The sequence below is a fragment of the Panicum virgatum genome, chromosome 2N (genome assembly GCF_016808335.1).
Source record: "Panicum virgatum strain AP13 chromosome 2N, P.virgatum_v5, whole genome shotgun sequence".
Taxonomy (NCBI): Eukaryota; Viridiplantae; Streptophyta; class Magnoliopsida; order Poales; family Poaceae; genus Panicum; species Panicum virgatum.
Window position 1 is genome coordinate 68,952,371 of NC_053146.1, and position 5,699 is coordinate 68,958,069.

Sequence of the window (5,699 nt, forward strand, 5' to 3'; positions counted from 1 at the left end):
ACATGCATGGAGCATTAAATGCAGTTGAAAAAATAACTAATTACATAGTCTAACTAATTCCTACGAGATGAATCTAATGATGCTAATTAATCCATGATTGGACATTAATGGTCAAATAACAACGAAATGTGCTACAGTAGCAAAACCCAAACTTTTTCACCAACTAAACACTCCCTGAGAGAACCTAATCTGCTCTGTAACTGTAATCTTCAGGAGAGGGAGAGAGAAAAAAAGAAAGCGTTCTACCTTCTAGAATCACAGGCTATATGGAGAATCAATCAATATTCTGCACACAAAGGGCAGCTCCGAGCCGACTTCTCTGTAGAGGTGGACGACCACCACCCACGCGATGTTGCTAGCCCTTATGCTTAGGCCGCGTTTAGATCGCGAAAAACTTTGGGTTACGACACTGTAGCATGTTTCGTTTTTATTTGGTAATTAATATCCAATCATGGATTAATTAATGTCGTTAGATTCATCTCGTGGTAATCAGTCAGACTGTGTAATTAGTTATTTTTTTAACTACATTTAATACTTCATGCATGTGTTGAAAAATTTGATGTGACGGAAAAGTTTGGGAACTTTTTGGGAACTAAACGCGGCCTTACTTCACGTAAGGTTTGTTGTTTCAGATGTCTGCGTGCTCCACGGGGCGGTGTTGGTTCGGCATTTCTTGGCTCTCCAGGGGCATGTACTGAACCATGATCGCGCGAATCTCCGAATCCATGTAGCTCTGAAGTGGCATCATAGTAAAGTTATGAGGCAGATGTACGTTGAATTCACAATCTCTTTCTCTAAAAAAGATCACAGGGGTAGTAAACTGAAATACTGGGGAGTTGTTTTACCCGTAGCCTATATTTGTACAAGGCATATGCTCCTGCTCCAGCCAAGGCAAGGCCAAAGAAAATAACCCATAGGAAGCCCCAGCCTATTGACAAGGTAGAGTGTTTGCCTGCAGCATTCAGCCAAAAATAGCTTTACATTACTACTGTTGGAAACAGATATTGCCTATCCACTTTGAGGGTGTTGAGGTCCAGACTACAGATGCGCATATAACTACTGCACCATAATAAGTTCCAAAAAGGTTTCAGGCTAGATGACTCACTGATACAAGTATCATGTTCTCTGATGTACATCATATTGCTGCCGCCACAACTGCACTCGTAGCTTCCCCATGTATTCTCACTAGCGCAATTCTTGCACTTGCAGAAAAGGTTCTCTTTGCATTCATCGACATCTGCAAATGCAACCAGAAAGAAATTGCATTAGGAATCAAGAACATTAATTTCTAGCAAACTAGGAGCCATCATTGTGTTTGATAGTGCTTTGTTGGAGGGGATTTCTGTAGGCACAAGCATACCAGTCTAGTGTATTATTCTTTTTTTTTAAAAGGAAGCTCACTAGTCTTGCAATATAAATTATGCAAACCTATATCTACAAATGAGCATATTATTATGTTAACATGGAAAACCACACAGGGTTGCCAGGCAACTTTTCTCCCCCCTAAAGTAGTGTACCTTCGCAACTGTTCACTCCATCACCCTTGAAACCTGTCGGACATTTGCAGCCTTTAGCTTCTTCATTCTATACAGTTCCAGAATTAGTTTCGTATTTCAAACAGCAGCCGCAAGCAAAACTGGAAACAAGAAATCTGTGGAAGAGGTTATCTTACTGAGCAGGCTGAGACAGTCTTTCCGTTCCTGGTCTTCTTCCAGCTGCCCCCGTTGTTGATTTTGCACCTACCGAGGCCGGAAGTTGCCAAAGACAAGCCCATTAGCATAATTGAAAAAAAGATATAGATCGGAACATAACTTTGTCGAACAGATGGTGCCAATAGAACTTGAAGAAACAAATGTGAGAGTGTACCTTCACAGTGGGTGTACCCATCACCAACAAACTTTACACCATTGGCAACAGGGCATTCGCAAACACGACCGCGCAGAAGGTATCCTAGAATTATAAAACTTAATAGATTAGATATGTGTACTCATACATGAACGATATTGAATAAGGTAACGAGTAGCATATTTTCTCCAGCAAAAATGTACCTTGCACGCAGAAACATTGGTAGCCTTGTCTAACCAGCAACCTCCATTGTGCTCCAAACATTCATTTGTCTCGATATCTGCAAAATAAAACCACCCCACATAAAGGGAATGCAGCATTAGAAGAAGTCCATAATTTCAGTGACAGTTCTTTAACGAAATGGTAAAAGTTCACAAACCTTCGCGCAAACAGATATCAAGTTCAGTTGTCTCCTCAAACCCCGAGCATACTGCTTTTAGCACAGAACTTTTTTCCAACTTACCTATAGGTAAGTTTAAAAATTACATTCACGTGTGTATTTCTTATCCTTCATTGGACACCTAACAGCAAAGTCATGCACATAATCCCACCACATCCACGGCTTGCGACTTTCATTGGCAACTTTGAACACACAAATTTGAATCAGGTTCTGAAGCACAACATCTTTGCCGTTGTATCCAATGCTGAAATCCTGCTCTGGATCTGGTGCACAGTATCTCCCATGGTTGATACACTGCGATTTGCATTGTTTGCTCAGGACAAAAGCTTCTGGACAATACCGTGTAATATAATGAGGAGTGAACAGGGTGTAGCCCCTTTTCTCAAGGGCTTGAGCTATTCCTCTGAAACTCCTAACGAAGTTCATTTGCATGTCACATTTAGCACCACATTCATCATTGTTGTTTGTCCACAATTCATACTCCACACGCTCATCGGGATGGGGCAAGGATTCCCTCCAGTCCAGAAGGACATTGACCATATCTCCATTTTGTAGCGCTTTCCTAAGGTCATCGCCAAATCTCTTTGTCACAAGTGCTGAAGGAATAGTAATGTTCTCCATGTGCTCTGTACCACTAGATTCCTGAGAGTCCATTGTGATCAAAGGCTCCACTTTATCATCAGCAACAAGAACTGCTGTAGCTCCAGCATTTTGTGCATTCCATCCCTTGATTGTGAAGTAGCAGTCTGCACATCACAAAAGATAAGTTTATAAATCCCAAATCCAGATGTAGTGATTGTATATTTTTCATAGCACAATCCGATACTGGTATTGTTATTCCTTGGGAAACGATTAATAATGAACAGTTACTGTGTAAGAAGTGTGAATTCTGAGGCCATGTTTAGTTTCTAAATTATTTTGCACAGTATCCATCACATCGAATCTTCGGACACATGTATAATGCATTAAATGCAGTTGAAATAAATAATTAATTACACAGTCTAAATGATTAGATGAGCTGAATCTTTTAAGCCTAATTAATCCACAATTGGATATTATTTGTCAAGTAACAACGAAATGTGCTACATTAGATGGACAATATTACACGAAAGGTTCTTGTTTGGTTTTGGTAATTGAGTGACAACATTAGATGGACTAATAATGTTGTATGGAGATATACACAGGTGCTTAGTCCACATGAGAAGGAGCTCATTGCATATGAGTCATGACATGGATTCATGTGACCAAGGTGGTGAAGATCAAAATATGGCTTGGCTTCATGGACTGGTTGCAATGGAGAAGGGCAAGTCAAGGCTTTGAAGCGATGGACCGTGAGGCGGTGAAGCTTGGGCAAGACTTGGCGCCGATGGACCGAGGCAACGGTGAAGAGAAGGCAAGGTCGAGGATCGATGGACCAAAGAGGTCATGTGATGATATGGCTTGGAGCATATCATTCATGATTGTATCAATGCATTGGTTGCATTAGTACTTTGGAGGATGGAGATGAAGATGAAGATGAAATGTAAATGCGCAAGGCAAAGGTATAACCTAGGGCATTTCATTTCACCGATCTAAGGTTGAGTAGAGAAGTGCTTGACCGAATTTAGGATATATGGCCGTACTATCAAGAGGGGCAAACTTGTTTGCATATCGGTCATCTAGTGCCACTTGAGCGTTCTAACATTGCGATGTTCTAGGATCGAGTGGCGTGTGAGCTTAAGTGCAAAATCCTTTCAAAATGATTGTGAAATTGCTAACACACATGCACATGGTGATGTACACTTGGTGGTGTTAGCACATTTGCAAAAGGGAAGGTGTTGGAGCTGATGTTGATCAACTTGGAGAAGAAAGGAAGGGTTTTCGGTGTTCTCCGGACACTTGGATGGCTCTTGAAGTGGAATAATTCTTTGATCCATTGTGCTTTGGATCAAGAGCTCATGTGGGTTGTGTTTCCCTCTGAATTAGCTTTTCATAGAGTCCAAGATCATCAAAAACGGAGTTCGGATGAAGGAGATATCGCCGTTTTACCGAGTGAAGGTCTGCAACCGGACGCTGTGGCCTGCACGTCCGGTCCCGGCATCCGGTCAGTGATTTTTGGGCGAAGAAGTGACCGTTGGCGATGGTCGTCAAGTAGGCTTCAACCGGATGCATCCGGTCAGTTTTCCGGGCATCCGGTCACTTCCAGAGAGGTTTTTCGGGCATGTTTTCGTGACCGGACGCCGGGGCGTCCGGTCAGTGTGAAAAATGCCTAGTAACGGCTAGTTTCTTCATGGGGGCTATATATATCCAATGTGGCCGGCCATGGGAGGTTGCTAGCACCCTTGGGACTTGGTGTCCATGCTTGGGGAGTGCTTGGAGAGACCTCTACTCACTCTAACTTGATAGTAATCATCCGATCGAGTGAGAGAGCGATTCTAGTGCGATTGCTTTGAGAAATTGCATCAAGTGGCATTAAGTGATCGTGTTGCAAGCCGGTGTGCTTGTTACTCTTGGAGGTTGCCACCTCCTAGACGGCTTGGTGGCAAGAGGCTCTGTTGAAGCACGCAAGGAGATTGTGTGGTGGTCCGGAGAAGTGATTTGTGAGATGTTGGTGCTCACCTCGCGCGGATCGTGAAGAGCAACCCTATTGGAGCGTGTCATTAAGTACCTCACTTGCGAGTGGTGCCTTTGAGAGCCTCGAGGAGGCCGGTCTTGGCGAGTGCACCGTCCAAGCCCAAGGACCATCGAGGTGTTGGTCGACACAACGAGGAGTAGGGGAAGTTGGCAAGCTTCCGAGACCTCGGTAAAAAAATCACTGTGTCAACGTGTTCATCTCTTTTCGGTGGTTTGCATTCTCCAAATCACAAGCCTTGTATTTACATTCATATATATCTTGGGCTTGTATTGTTACTCTCTAATGATTAGTTAGCTTGCATAGCTTGCTAATCATCTTCTTGCTTGTGTAGCTAGAAGTAGAGATCCTAGTGTAACTAGTTAGCTTGTGTAGCTTAATTAGTTGCTCTTGCTTAGATTGTGGATCTAATCAAGTTGAGCTCTTGGGTTTGGATTGTGTATCCTTATCCTCGAGCATCTAGTGAGCTTAGGTTTGGCTTTGTGCTTTTGCTCATTAGAATTGTGTAGGAGCTCCCCCGGTTTGTGAAGTATTAGTGTTTAGGCTTGTGTGACTTGGCATTAGAATTGTTTGGAGAGCTCTTGCTAGCTTGACACTCCATTTGCTTTGTGTAGGATCTTTTTGGAGGTGCCTTAGAGTCATAGTTAGAGGGGTGAAGTCTTGGCTAAGCGAATAGTCTCAATTCCGTATAAGTTTCGGTTAGCCGGCGCAATTAGTTTTAGAAAGGACTATTCATCCCCCTCTAGTCCGCCATCTCGACCCTACATGTGGTATCAGAGACGTGGTCTCTCATTTAGTGGTCTTAACCGGCCCGAGAGGATGGCGACTTATGTGCTAGATGTT

At 43.0% G+C, this 5,699-nt stretch overlaps 1 pseudogene; it reads right to left on the reverse strand.

The window, feature by feature from the left end:
* Nucleotides 1–628: 628 nt before the first annotated feature.
* LOC120662970 lies at nt 629–4,325 on the reverse strand (annotated as a pseudogene).
* Nucleotides 4,326–5,699: the final 1,374 nt, after the last annotated feature.